This window comes from Haemaphysalis longicornis, unplaced genomic scaffold, assembly GCF_048455015.1.
Source record: "Haemaphysalis longicornis isolate Haplotype H1 unplaced genomic scaffold, Haemaphysalis longicornis Haplotype H1 scaffold_10, whole genome shotgun sequence".
Taxonomy (NCBI): domain Eukaryota; kingdom Metazoa; phylum Arthropoda; class Arachnida; order Ixodida; family Ixodidae; genus Haemaphysalis; species Haemaphysalis longicornis.
The window spans coordinates 3,128,968-3,144,101 of NW_027526204.1; the positions used below are offsets into that span (position 1 = coordinate 3,128,968).

The window sequence follows — 15,134 nt, forward strand, 5'->3', positions numbered from 1 at the left end:
AGCGAGGCGCTTTGTGAGTGACCGGCGCTACAACGCGACCCCAGTCACCTTTGAAGGAAGAGGGAATCGAGATGGGTCCCAAACGTCTTGTTCTTGGTTATTACTTTTGGTTGGAGAGGGCGATATTTCCTCAGCTACTGGGAAAAGGTTGTTTCGTCTAGGATCTGTCTTGAGCTAGTCGACTGTACAACGACGTCAATGAAATCGTCACCAACAAATCGGGATGGGCGCGACCGAACGGTTGTGACCCAGCGTGTGGCGCTGATACACTTGGGCCTGTACGAATCTGATATTTTACTCAAGAGTTCTTTCTTTATCGCTTCGTAACCTCCTTCGATTCAGATTTCCTCCATTGACTAGTGGCTGCTTCACTGGTAAGCCTGAACCTCACATTTTATACTTTATACTGTGTTCGTTTTCCCAAGACACCAATGTCAATTAACTTATTTGCAAATGTGTGGTGGAATCTTTTTACAACGTACGAAAGGAAACGACAACATTGTCGGAGACAAACATCCACACGACTAGCCGTTCACTGGCCGCTTAGACAACTCATGTACGGCCAGTCATCTCTTTCCCTGCTAAATGTTCCCTTTCTATCTGCTTCCATTCTCAGTAATCACATAACCATAGAAATAGAGACCCGACAATGTATCTATTTCAAACGTACTGAAATTATCACTTAGAGAAATTTCCAGCAGTTGCATGCTGCCACAGAGGCTGCCTTTAGTGACAAACGGGCAGGCGCAGGCGGTTTTTCCGAATTTATGGGGCGGCCGTTTCCTTCACATTTTATACCACTTTTCCTGCACAATACTTGGAAATAGCTTTTTTTTTAAGTCCGGCTGTTGTTTATTTGCTGAAACAACTTCTATTTCTCCCCCAGCCTTCTTTCACCATGCTCCGCCTGTGGTCCTTCAAGCATAATTTGTCCAAGGTGTGTTCCTAGACACAGGGAGATTGATGTGAATGAAGTGACTATTTGTCTTGCATGCGTTGCCTTTAAACATCCCTATCATTGCTGGCCACCCTCCTCCAGGCCCGCGGGACGTCTGCATGATTTAGTCGGCACAGCGGGCTGCAAAGCTTTCCGAACGCCTCTGGCGACCTGACCACCTTATAATAAGTGTCGTTTTCTGACGAGGCCCGAGACTCTCTCACACCTCCATTGCTCTTGCACGCATCCATTCGCTTGGTATCGACTGTAAAATGTGGTACTCTCACACTGCCGCATATCAGCCTTCCCTTTTCCCCTACCCTACTTTGGTTTGGCGCATTACACCCTGTGCTGCCGCAAGTAGCTCTTGGCGACTCCTTTCTTGGCTGCTAATGGTGTTTTCGTGCTCACGAGTGACACACCATAACGCTCCTTACTGTTAGGATTTTTATCGATGCCTAATTCACTGAAAATGTCAGTGTTGTTTATCAAGATCTGCACCAGAGTCGTCGTCTGGGGTTCTCTAAACCAAGCTCGTGTAGCTATTATTGCCTAAATAACACACGGCTTCTTATCTTGCTGCTTACTTTTCTAATATATTGCCAGTTCTTTATAAATAACTACACATCAAGTATCCTGTGGCTTCATTTCGCATCGCATGTCGCATATTATGCATGCTTGCATTGACGTTTTGAAGCCCATGCATTCAGTAGCTGTAAAAAGTTTTTTTTTACATTGGTATCCAAATGAAAGACAAAAATTTGTCGAGACCAATCGCTCTTGTCGCACGATGAGAGCAATGCCGAGTGACAAGAGTGACAGAAATCGCTTTTGGTAACTCCAGTCGCAAGTGTGAACCAGTCTTCATATGCTAACAATAGAAGACATTAATATTATCAATAATAACAATAACACTAGTTTTATTATTAATCATTGTTTTGTATATGTGAGGGGGAGACAAATTTTCTGGGCCCCGGGTGCAAGTTTACCCAGCAACGCCACTGCTCAGCTTCCATTGCCATCACTGCTGGAGAGAGAAAACTGACAAGGAAAACCTTATCCCTGACTAATTTCAGTTTTAAGTTGTAGTGGTACTTTTGTGCTGTTCGACAAGCAATAACTTATTTGCGGTAAGATTGCTGCAAGCAAGTCCTCAGTCACGCTAAACACAGAAGAAATGAACTTGAAAGCATTGCACATCATAAGATCTGTTCCTAAAAGTACATACTGAAGTACAATATTGTTCTTCAGCATGTGACAGCACACATCAAGGATATATTGGGTGAACTGACCAGCATCTGTTGAATGTATGGCATTATACCAGCTTGAACGTGCCTTAGAAGGGATAATTTTAAAAACGGTAACTTGAGAGGGCCCACGAAAAAAAAAAAATGCTTGGCACCAGGGCTAAGTGCAACTATAGTTAATATTTTCTCATTCACTACTTGAGGCCTGGATATGTATTATTAAGGCTTGGTTCCTACAGCCGGTAACAACAAAAAACACCTTTGTCCTTACCTCCCACCGGGCTGCATGTCCTATTATCAGCTGACTTAAGGTTTCAGACCAACAAAGTGATTAGCAGACAGATTATGGTAGTTACTACACCTTCGCAATGGTGAACATTACCTGCCTGCCTCACGACTCCGAACACACAATTATACCTTCGCACAGGTTAACTCCGTTGTACTGGGACAAAAACACAGCCCTGTGGTCTACGTAGAAGTGGTCTACGTTTGCAGTGGCTAGCATGGTTACGATGGGAGTGGTCATGCGCCATCCCAGTGCCCTCGTTGCTGCCTCTCGCCACGGCACGTAGACGGCGAAACGCCCAGCGGCCTCAACACGGCGCTCTAATAAAACACAGTGCAGAAATTCGACGGGAACGCACTCATAACTGCCGTAAATCGAGGCGGCAGAACTGATGCAGAGCGCCCGTCGTCACCGTGGCAACGTACTACGCGAAAATTAGGCAGTCGCACACACTCAGCGTCCCGATCACACGCTGCACACCACCGTAAGTGCTCTCCAGAAGTTCTTCGAGAGCACCTTCATCACAATCGTAAGCCAAACACCTATGCACCGCTGCAGCGGCAGGTAAAAATCACGACGAGAAGAGCGCAGCGAAATGACCGCGCATGGAGGCATGTGACCGCGCAACAGCTGCCATTGTCCTTAAACCATGACGTCACATCCGGCAAAAAAAAAGTCGCTTTCCTTGTTTTTTGATGTCTAGTTGGCGCATGCGCAGTAGTGCTCGTCCACCGTTCCTGAACGTCAGGTCTTCGCCGGCATCGTCCGCGATGCATCTCGGGACTGCACGCCGGCGCACCGTCGACTCTCTCGGTGCGCGGCGGTGCAACCAAAAATTGCCCCGCGACGGTGCACCCCGGTTTATCGAGGACGGACGGTGCACACCGGTGCGGTTTATCGAGGATGAAAAGGCGCACCGGTGTGCCCCGGTGTGCACCGGTGCGGTTAATCGAGGATGCTATTACAAACATGGAGCCCTGAGTGTATGAGACGAGAGCTTCGCCGCTGCGACATTCCACAATAAAACACAATAAAAACAACGTACTCTACTCTCGCTACCAGACCACTGCTCGGTGGTGATCTCTGCGCCCTCAAGCGTATTTTTTTTTCTTTTTTTTTTTTTGTCTTTCCCGGCATAGCGGCTTCTTGTCGCGTATGTGCGGTCGTCGCTTTTCAGCAGCGGCGGGTTAACCAACGGATCGCCAGCGATGCGACATGGTGAGTGTGGTGAGTACATACGACCAGTTTGTTACGATTCAATGCTTTTAATACCTCTACGCTTCCTTCTTTGCTGTCCCGCCCCGAGACTGTTGTCGCGAGGTTTCACACTCGATCCGCGAGGACAAATTAAACGGACGAACATTGTAAATTTACCGCAGCATCTAGTGACTGTTAGAATCCGTTGACATTAGCTGTTAATAGTGCCAGTCTTTGGTGTTTCGCGGACAAGCTGGTTGCCCAACCTGAATGCAAACGAATGAAAACGCAGCACACATTAGGTAGGGAGGGACGCGGATGCGACAACTGGCTGCCTTGGCATTTAATTACAGCAAAATGTTTGCACCAAGAAAATTGATGAGCTATAGCGATCGCCATTCATCACGTTAAAACCACATTCTCGCAAAGTCAAGCCTAGGGATTGTCACGCGATGAAAGACTTCGCAACCCCTTTGGCTCTTACTCGGAAATAATGTTGGGGCGTTGCTATACCCAGCACACAACAAAACAGAGTACAGTGCATGTGCCACACACTTGTCTGTAACAGCGAGCCTCTGAAAACGGCGGAAACAATCTTTTACAAAAACTGTGAGGCCAAAAGTGGTCGGTAAGATTTAAGAACGCCATGCCATAGTAGTTTTCTTTATATTCTTTTCGGGCGAGGAAGGATGAGGCTAGAAGTACGACAGTTGTGTTATAGATAAGTGTGTTGCTCTCTGTACATACTATATCACCGGTGGTTAAGGAGCTAGGGATAAAGGAGTGACAAAGAGGGAAAGGAAAACTGTTCAAGTTGGCTATCATTTTTGAAAGTACAAGGGCAGTCTCACCAAAACTGATTTAATGTGACGGGTTGGCCTAGTTGATATTCCATTGCTCGAATAGTGGAGGGCAATAAAATGGACAGGGGCTGTGAAAGGACAACACAAGTGCGCTACTACAACTGCAGTTTATTATACAGACACTCTTTTTAAAAACAAGCTAAGGACAAATAAAACTGTGCAGAAAGAGAAAGAACAAATAAAGGGGTAATCACATGTGATTAATTCTGCACGCTCAGACACCCGTTAACCCATGCGCCATCTACAAAATTGAATTTCAATTCAATTTCTCTGCCTGGTGGTGCAAGTGATACACACCGATACACCTGTCTTATGTTAATTGTTGAAGTTTGCTAATCGGCATAAAAACTACCTCCCTACTGTGCCGATCGCTCGATCGACTGCAGCGGGTGGAGCTGAGATTGGGTAAACCATTCAGGCATCATGGGACCCACTGCAGTGGCTATGGTGTTGTGCTGCTGAGCCCAAGGACGCGAGTTCGATTCCCGGCCATGGCGGCTGCGTTTCGGATGGAGGCGGAAAGCAAAAACGCCCGTACGGTCGAGATTCGGTGCACGCTAAAGATCCCCAGGTGGTCAAAATTAATCCCGAGCCCTCCACTACAGTGTGCCTTTAGCGAAGGTGTAGCTTTGGCACAAGCAATTATTCAAGCATTGTACCAGGTGAAGAAAAAATAACGTAAAAAGGTAAATAAGTTTGCATTGTTTTCCTTTCATGCAAATAAATTAAACGTGCTGCTGGTCATAGCAGAAATTTTTGGGTTCAGTTTTTTAGTATGAAGGCCTCTGGTACTAGTGCTCCCTTTAGTACGTGTTATCAAATGCTGTGTGCTGGCCACCAGACCCACCCGCAGCTTGGAGAACATCTTCTACAGCCTTCTGCTCAGTTATTGTTGGCTTGGCCATTTTTCCGGGTGCAGCATGATTAGGCTTCCGTTTCGTAGAAACAAATCTGAGCTTTTTTTGTTGCTTGGAGTATTCGCCACCGGATGCTGCACCTAAGAGCTGCTTGAGAAGTAGTGCGTGTGTGTGTGTGTGCGAGTGTTGAGTCATGCAAATCAGTTGTAATGTAAACAAGGGTAGGCATGCAGGTGAAAGTGTTATTTGGTGTGTTAAACCCGAAATTAGACTGCTTATCCTTCCGGTTTATCAACCATTCTTTGGTGCTGTCTTCATGTGGCACCCAACTTGCGATTCCCATTATAGCTACTCAGGACCATAGCCAGATTTTTTTTGGGGGGGGGTATGGATTTTGGGAAGGAGGTAGTTTTCCCGAAACAACAGTAAGTATTGCTTACATGCTGCCTGGAAACGATATTGGGAGGGGTTCAAACTCCCCCTCTGGGTACGGCCCTGTAGCTACTGCATGTAATTCAGAGTTCAGCTGACCATCATCTGAAGTGAAACTTTGCTTCTTTTGCAGCTGACTGCGACACACTGGGCCATCTTTGGATATGCAGAAAAATGGAGCAATAAATTTGTACGCTTTATTAACAAAATACTTCTGTTGAATGGTTACCTGTGTTACCAGAAAACTTTTCTTTGAGATTTATGGGCCGATCAAAATTCATCACATTGAGGTAATGGCAGGGCATTATTTTCTAGTACCAGGGTCCTTTCACCTGACTGTGGTTCCCAAGAAAGACACGGGGTCCCTGGAAAACCGCACCTTTACTTGAAGTCCCGTTCCCCCAAGGTCCGATCATCAGCAGGTCACGCTGTGCACACCTAGTCCAGCACTGTTGGCCATGTTCTAATCCAGGCCATGTGATGCCACATCTTCGTCTTCCCCTGGGACATATCCCGTGGGATTGACCACCGCCACCGTTGTCCGGTTACCACAATTTGAAACGACGCGCAAGGAGCAGTATAACGGATGAGCAGTTGTGCACAAGCAAATTACATAGGCAAAGTTACACATGCCGTGATCCACGGCTAGTCATCATTTGTCTGGCTGAAGTGCAGAATAAATGTCTTTCCATTTCTGACCATTTTGGTGTTGCCATGTCACTTCCTCAGCAAGTGTAACAGGTCATGCGAGGCAACAAAATGAGCCATAATGGAGTAAGGGATACAACAGGAGTTGCAAGTTATTTGTTTTCATAACGTTACTATTAGTAGACTACCTATAACAAAGCTACCTTTCAGTTCTTATGAGGTTTCACTGTAAATGCCACGAAAAAGTAAATCCCTGTTAGTCCATGAAGAAAAAATGAATGTTTGGTTCATTGGAATGACTGCCTCATTAGTATGACACTGGCACGCATTATGGGACGCAGTGCAACTGGCTGAGGCCAGCAAAAGCAAGCGCAAGTTGTTAGGCAGGGCTTATGAGCTTGAAAAACAAGTTTTTTTTTTTTCATTTTATCATAGTAAGAATCGGGAGAACAATGGAACTTGAAAAAATTACGTAAAATAAACAAAAGTACCAGTGTGCACTGTTGTGCTGTGCACAACAGTGCACACTATGCTTGTTAGAGCTGCTCAGCAGTATGACGCTTTGGAGTTTTCTCAACACTGACCGATTGGCGTAAGCGACATCGTCTTGCATGACCCTATTTCTTGAGCATACCCTATATTTCACGAAACGATTACTACATGCTGTAACAAAGACAAGCCAGAAATACAAGCCAGGTGCACATACGCTCAAAAACAAAGTGAGTATGGACAGTGGGCCTGAGTTAAGGTCTGAGTGCAGGGTTCGTACAGGCTTCAAAAGCAAAAATTCAAGGGTTTTCAAGGACTTTCAAGGACCAGAAAACACATTTTCAAGGTCCCCATCTAATGTTTTATCTGGGATTATTTATAACTTTTCCAACACAATGCAAAAGTTTTTTATTGCACAATACCTAAGCACATTAGTGCACATTTAGATAGGTGCTAACGGGTTCGTAAATGCTCCCCCAGCTTTATTTTCTTAATTTCATGACTCGTATTTACAGGTTTTTCTTTTTCCTTTGCGTTTTTCTGAGGCTGTTTTATTATATCGAGCTGAAATTATATTGAGCAAGTGTTGCTTCAAGGCAGGATGAACTATGTACACGTCCACCATTTGCACGTAAAAGCAAACGTAGATGGAGCGTATGAGGCACAGCAAACATGCAATGAGCAAGCGTGCACAGACTAGATGCAAGATAGAGAACAGAAGCTGGCTTTCACTGGATTGTATCCTGATACGGATTGGATTGACAAGTGCCTGCTCCCAATGTTGCCTTGTAATAATGAAAATCCACCAAACTTGTAATTTCACGCAATACACTGAAACTTGACTGTTACAATGTTTCTTTACATTCGTTAACACCTAATATCCATGACAAACACTTTAAATTCTTGTGAAAAGATAGGGCCATTGATTCTCTCCGGAAAAATCAAGGGTTTTCAAGGACCATGTAAAAATTTCAGGACTTTCCAGGCCTTGAAATTGACACTTCTAAATTCAAGGGTTTTCAAGGTTTTCAAGGACCTGTGCGAACCCTGTGAGTGGTATTCATGCGCCATCTAGAGGACCAGCGGTAAACGAAGAAATGAAATTATAAGGCATTAATTTTGCCACAGGGCATAGATGAGGGAGTAGGAGTTGATGATGACAAAAGCTAATTGAACATGAAAATGTTCACGTCGCAGATGAAGTCCAAGAGAGAATGATGATGAGGCCCATGTATCCATGTAGTGTATGCAGTTGCGTCGCCTACGCGGAGGCCTGTCACCGCAAGATGTTGCATCCTTGTCGGATGCAAGGCAAGGTTTCCCCATCTGCTGCAGCCCTAGGTAACGTGCTGAACATTCATTTCAAATGCCTGCCCTGGATACATCATCGCTGACATCACAAGAGACATATTTAGCGAGAAGATTGAAACTTTGGCTTAAATTGTGTAATCTCTTAATGAATAAAGCATTATTCGCTGCTTGGCAAGCAGTACACCCAATGTTGTGAGTGAAACTGGTATTTTGTCCTAATGGCCCCTTTAACGTGAATAAAAGGTTTGCTCTATAACAGGATTTGTAGCAACTGCGAAACTTAGCAAAGAACTGTAATGTTGTGGCACAGCAGATAAGACGAACCATGGTTGAAGGTTATGAGCGATCTATTTACATCATTTACAAAATGGCCATGAGAGAGTCAGTGGTGGCTTCGCCCCCACGCAGCTTCTCCCTCGTAATTGTCATCAATGGTCAGCCATGGGAATTGTCCACCATGCCCCGTGACAGAATGGCACCTGGAAAAATCAAGGAATGGTCAGGGTTATTCATTAAAGGCCAACGGTACTCACATTTCAGCTCGGCCAGATTTATCAATTTGTAGTAAGTACCACCCAACGCCGCCTGTATAAACATTGCTTGACACGTCGCGTGCTTTTCAATAGGAAGGGTAGGGACGCTTAGTTCAGCCACTCATCCGCTATGTGGTGCGCGCCGGCGGACATTTCTCCTTACGTCGCTGCTCTGGAGTCGCAAACGCTGCACCCACTTTTGACGCATGTCTGTCGGCTTGCCTGTTGGGTTTCAAGAGCCGTTTCGGTCACATCTTAGGCGCGACGGGGTGATAGTTCTGGGGCGTGCTGGGGATCTCGTTCAACATGTTGCTCGCTTTATACTTGCTGCATTTTTCCAAAGATAACTGACGGAGGAGGAACTGAAATATATGTGTAAGAACATATTAATTGTCAGGTAGATAAATAGCGAACAGAAAAGCTATATTTTAGGAAGGTGCAGCCATTATTTAACGGATGTTTTTTTCTCTCTGGAGAATTTAGGGAGGAAAAAATTGCCTGCACATTTTTCATTCAGACGCTCGCTTCCACCATTACTTTCGAAAAATATCACGTGCTTGTAAAGCTTAGAAGATTATAGAAAAAAAAAAGGATAAGCAGCTGAGGGTTCCGCCACACTGTCCGGACGCCTCTACAGTACAGTCCTCAATTTTAAAAGTGCATACCGATGCGGAGTGCGAACAGCGGGGAGAAAACAAGACCGAAATGCGGAGGGGACAGAGGGGGGTATGCCCCACTCAGAAAATTTCGGGGCCCGTGATTCAAGTAGATAAGAGCGCAAAGCTGGCACCAGCCTGCGGCAGCACAAGTGATTTTGCTCCGAGGCAAAGGCGGTTTTATCAGGGACAGACCAAGACAGACAGGCATGGTGAAAAACAAGGCGTAGGAGCGCCACCTGGGGAACCCTAAACAAACTTTAAACTATTTTGCATAGTTTCCGAGAAGCGGTGCTGGCGGGCGGACATGAAAGCACAAAGGAAGGCTACAAAGCGGGGAAGGGTTGGAGAGAGCAACAGGAGAGTGGCTGTTTGGCCACTTTTTCGCTCACGTGTTAGGCAGTAATCATACAGACGGCGCTGGTGCCACCAAATCAGCTGGGACACTAGTGGTGGCCCCGCGAAACGCTTTGTTAATCAGTCGGAAGAAAGCTCCGCGTCAGACCACGCTACACCTGGCAGCGCATCACAAACAGCCATGACGCGCCTGTTATGCTCCAGCCGACGGGGCTTCTTTCTCCAGCCAGCCACGCAACTGGAGAACCAGTCGAGCTCTGCTGTGAACACTTCACCTATTTGCTGCCCCATGCGCACGCAGAACTTGCGCGCTGGACAGCCGCAACATCACTCCAATGGCTGCGCTCTTCTCGATTTTGGTTTCAAAATCGACGATTTTTGCTGACCGCTTGCGGCTTCCACGCAAGCATTTCAGCTGTTGTGTTTTCATCTCACTTTCTTTTTTCAGAAGACCATACAGGAATATCGTTTTCAAGAGGTTGAAATTTTAGTGCAGTTGGCCTTTAAGAAAAAATTATTTTGGTAAGGGTAGTTTGCAAATTTTAACACTGCATAATTAGTGTTTACTCTATTGCTAAGTTGCAAGCACATTTGCAGCATTGTTGAAAACATTTATTAAAATAAGGGGAAGGGGAAACAGAAAAAGAAGCAGAGGGTGGTTATTCCAGTCCCATAGGTGGTAGGCTGCGTGCATTCACAGCTGTACTGCCCTGGGAGATCATCAACTCACTGTCTGAGCAAGTTGCTGTGCAGCAAGCCCTTCCACTGCTTTGAGGAGGGGGAGAGAGGGAGTTTGTGGGAGAGCCATGCCAGGTGGGGTGTAGTGTGAGGGGGTATTGAGGTAGTAACAGCAATTGTTGTGTTAGATGAAATCCTGTGAAGTTTGCGCAAAGGTGGTGATAGTGAGCGTGGGTTTAACGATCGTTTTAGATGCACCCATCTGCCATGGAAAAAGAGTGGGGGGGTGGGAGGCCCGGCAGAGGTAAACATTCTTAGCTTGGAGAAAAGGTACAGGATGGGACAGTCTTGGAGCAGGGTGTAAATGCCTTGAATGCAAGGTCACAGAGCACGTGCCACATTATTCCAATGAAGAGATGCATGGGCAGGGACAATGACAGTCTAGGGCCACTGAAAGGAAATGGTCGCTGTGAAAGTCCCAAGGAAAAGCACCCGCATGCCGCCTGCAAGTTTGTGAGTACGCTAATACAGGAGGAAGAACCAATGCAATGGCTGCTGCTTCGGCTGGGTTTCGAAGATGGTGAGGAATCCAGCAATAGGAAGAGTTACACCACTGGCATTGATGGCTTTTCCACATTACACCAGAGCTGTGCAGAACAGCCCTGAATATGTGGGTAAGTTTCAAAAAAAAAAAAAAAAAAAGCAGTAATTGTGAATTGTTTTTTTGATCACGCACGCCAGGCACAGAAGTGCCGTCTTTCTTCCGTTACCCCTCCTGGCTACCTGGCTCTGGCTCCCCCGATGCCTCGCTCTGCGGAAGTATTCGTCAACAAAGCTAGGGCCAACGCAGCTCTCACACCCCACATCACTAGAAAATGGATTTACCCAACGGGATCTCCACCTGTCCCCATTGCCGGATGACCGTATTCGCCACCCTTGACCAACACCACAACGAATGTGATGCATTGTGCGGAAGAAGCAGGACATGGAATATTATTGGGGCTCTTCGATTGAGTGTGAAACCTCGCGACAACAGTCTCGGGGCGGGACAGCAAAGAAGGAAGCGTAGAGGTATTAAAAGCATTGAATCGTAACAAACTGGTCGTATGTATTTCACCACACTCACCATGTCGCATCGCTGGCGATCCGTTGGTTAACCGGCCGCTGCTGAAAAACGACGACCGCACCTACGCTACAACACAGCCGCCATCACGCCGATTCGAGAGGCAAAAAAAAAAAAGAAAAAGAAAACAAAAAAGTACGCTTGAGGGCGCAGAGATCACGACCGAGCAGTGGTCTGGTAGCGAGAGTAGACTACGTTGTTTTTATTGTGTTTTATTGTGGAATGTCGCAGCGGCGAAGCTCTCGTGTGTATGAGCGTGCCAGGCATTTCTCCATGGTGCCAGGTGTTCGCAAAAAACTTCTTCTCATTGGCGACGACATAAATGCAGCTATTTTAAGAATGAGTAATTTATTGGAATTTATTGGAATTTATTGGAATGAGTAATGGAATTCTCACTTGGCCTATGTATGTAAAAAAATTCGTGCCGTATCATCTTTGTTGTACAAATTAAGAACATTTATTCCATTTTCGCTGCGAAAAGTCATTGTACATTCCCTTTGTTATAGTGTGCTTAGGTACGGTATTACAGTATATGGTCACTGTTCTTTACGTAGGATAGAGCGAGTCAATTCCATTTTGCGTTTTTTGCTGCGTACCATTGCATATGACTTGTGTATGGAGATAGATGACAATGTATTCAAAACCTTGATGTTGCCCGATTTTACCTCGCTCCTAAATGAAACCGTTATCTTAAAACATTTTTGGATTAATACATTCAAAACGTGTTACACTCCTGCTCGGTCCCTGAGACCGAAGCAACGATACGCAATTCCTCGTTGTTCCACAAGGTACGGGAAAAGAACACGCGGTTATTATGTGCCAGCTATATTTAACACTTTGCCATCTGACTTTTTTGCGCATGCTTCGAAATATAAACTGAAAAAGGCTTTGAGGCGCATGCGCTAGTGCTTTCCAGAGATTTCGGGGATACCGCATGGTTATCTGTTCTTGGTTGGTACTGCGCATAGAGTTTCTTACAATACAACTAGAGGGGAAACTGGCGCTGCAATCGTACGCCTCAATGGGCGTGATGGGTAGTTGTGGATTCGGATTGGCGCTCGATGGCTCGTGGAACTTGCTATGGATTGCAGGCAGTTTCGTTTTCGTTTTGGATTTACATGAACGCATTTGCCTACGCGGGGTGTTGGAATAAGCGATCAAAAATACGTTTCTCCTTGAACTGCATGCCTCCTGTTGCACTGACGCCGCCCTGAGTGGAATGTTTTATAACCAGAGTTGCGAATTGGGTGGATTATCAATTCACTGCCGCACAGCGAGCACGAAAACACAAATGACGGCGCTCTGTGCGGCGAAGTTGTCTGCTAATTAGGAGTTGCGGCGCTGCTCATTCGGTCCGCTGCTCATGTCAAAACTGACGACGGTTGCGAATCGCTTGGAACAGCCACACCTTTCGTGCGAACGCCGGCTCCTACGGCGTTGAACATGGTAGAACAGCAGCACCGGCGGCTGATAGGAACGCAGCTTGATGGATGTCACTAATTCAGGCAAGAATAACTTCTCCAAAGGTAATCGGTTTCTTTTTTTTTTATGAGCACAAAACTTCTCTTACTATTACAAACCACCAGCGCCGAAACTTTTACAAGTGGTTATTAAAGAAGTCCGCGTCCTGCTGTAGTTGGCGGAAAATGGCAAACCTGCTCCACAAACCTCCTCGACTCCGCGTCTGCTTTTTATTTAAACGCGCTGTTTTTTTCGTACAAAACCGGTTTTTCGTCACTAAATTTCTTGTTTGCCATGTAATTTGCAAACGGAGAACCGGGCAATAAGAGCTTTTTTGTCAAAAAAACACATTTTGCGCAGCCACAAGCCCGTTTCTATCCTACGCAATCCGGTTCCAAAACTACCCATCATTCCCATTGAAGCGTAAGCGCCGCTGCCATGTTCACGTTGACACTAGCGCCAGTTTCCCCTCTAGTTATTTGTATGAAACTCTATGGTACTGCGTACTGTAACATATATAATTTTTGGCAAAGGCTGCTGCACCCCGGGGATTCTTTCCCCCGGGGCGCTCCAGCCTCGCCCGATCGGGGCTGGCTGGAGCGCCCCACGGAAGTGACGTCACCTGTTTTTTGTTATTATTTCTTGGATTTGGTCGTCGTTGTTGATCACCGAAACTAGTACGAAGTACCATGCCGGCCGTGCAAAGCGGCCGTGCCGGCACTCATGTTTAGGTCGGCTGTGCTTTTCATTGTTTACGATGAAAAGCACGCGCTTTTTGTACGCACCGTAAGCGCAGGCTGATAACTCTCCTCTTTGGTACATCGGCTGTCGTTCGGTGTTGTATTATCTACGTACAGCGCACCTGCGGGCAAGGCAAAACCACTCCGAGTGGAGGATTCGGAGGATTGTGTTGCACGTTTAAATTCGCCGGCTTCTGTAACCGCACTTCTTTCTTTATTTTTATTTTGGAAGGTGTGTGCGTGCCCCATCTCACGCCATCAGGTTTGATCTGCTGTGGCTCAATAGGGAAGAATGGGTCTGTGTCCTCAAACGTGGGCACTGGCTGAAGACTCTGCCAGCAAAGGTCGTTGCACGAAGGCTGCTTGCGCTCCCATTTAGATCATAGAATCTGTGGCTTTTGTGGGGAGAAGAATAGGCCGAAGGAATACCTTTGAAGGCCCTCATTTGACAAGAGTTCTCTTGGGTCTAGATTACTGGTGCCCAGTGCACTTGATCTTCCACTCTGGTGCACTCTAGTACGCGCCGCTGAACACCAGCGTTTTTGTCCGTATAGTTTTGGCGCAGCAGCCTGAAATGTTTTGAAACCTCACCATACTTTCTGTGCATAAAAAGACCAGCAGGTGCCTTATTTTGGGGAGTGAAATCAGCACAGCTGGGACAAAAGAGGCCTGAATGTGACAAAAAGATGTTTGGAGTAAACGCGTGTTAAATGCCTCTTTTCGTCGTGCCTACAACTCTGTATATTTGGTCATGTTGTACCAACTTTTCCGAGCTTCCAAAGTTACAAGGTACACTGCAGTGCTACATCACAAAGTGTCAAAAAATTTGGCTTCTGGCAGAAGCACAACTTTTCCACCCTTGTTAGTGATGGCCTAGAAAGAATCACGCCGAAGCAGGAAGCAACGACCAATCCAGGAGATACACTGCACTTCATTTCACCAACTTCACACACCGTTGTAAAAATTGTGCTGGTAACTAATAAACAGCGAGAGCACAGCGCTGTACCACACGCTGGTAAGGGCAGCAAATGTAGCGCCAACAATATTCTCCCACATAAACTGTGCCCACAGCTCCTGTCAACACCAAATTTATAAAAGCGTTGTTGCACATAATTTGTATACAAACGTCATGTATGTAGTGCGCATGTTGCTTCTGGTCATAGCAGCAGCTGTCCAACAGCCTACCACTGCAAGTGATGAAGAACCGGCCAACCATGTGACGTTTGTTGCCCAAAAAGAAAGAAGCGTACAGGCCTTCGTTTTCTGACAAGCAGACTGGATGCTCATCACTCTGAAGTTCCCCCGCAGTCAGAGCTGTG

The 15,134-nt window shown here is 46.2% G+C and overlaps 2 long non-coding RNA genes across 2 annotated transcripts; one reads left to right on the plus strand and one right to left on the minus strand.

Moving 5' to 3' along the window:
- Positions 1-3,464: 3,464 nt before the first annotated feature.
- On the plus strand, positions 3,465-6,517 carry LOC144158124 (uncharacterized). Its single transcript, XR_013319946.1, has 2 exons — positions 3,465-3,697; positions 5,953-6,517. It is a non-coding gene; the product is annotated as an uncharacterized LOC144158124 (long non-coding RNA).
- Positions 6,518-8,596: 2,079 nt separating this feature from the next.
- LOC144158125 (uncharacterized) lies at positions 8,597-11,729 on the minus strand. The gene is made up of 2 exons (XR_013319947.1): positions 11,618-11,729; positions 8,597-8,746 (listed from the first exon to the last, which is right to left on the minus strand). It is a non-coding gene; the product is annotated as an uncharacterized LOC144158125 (long non-coding RNA).
- Positions 11,730-15,134: the final 3,405 nt, after the last annotated feature.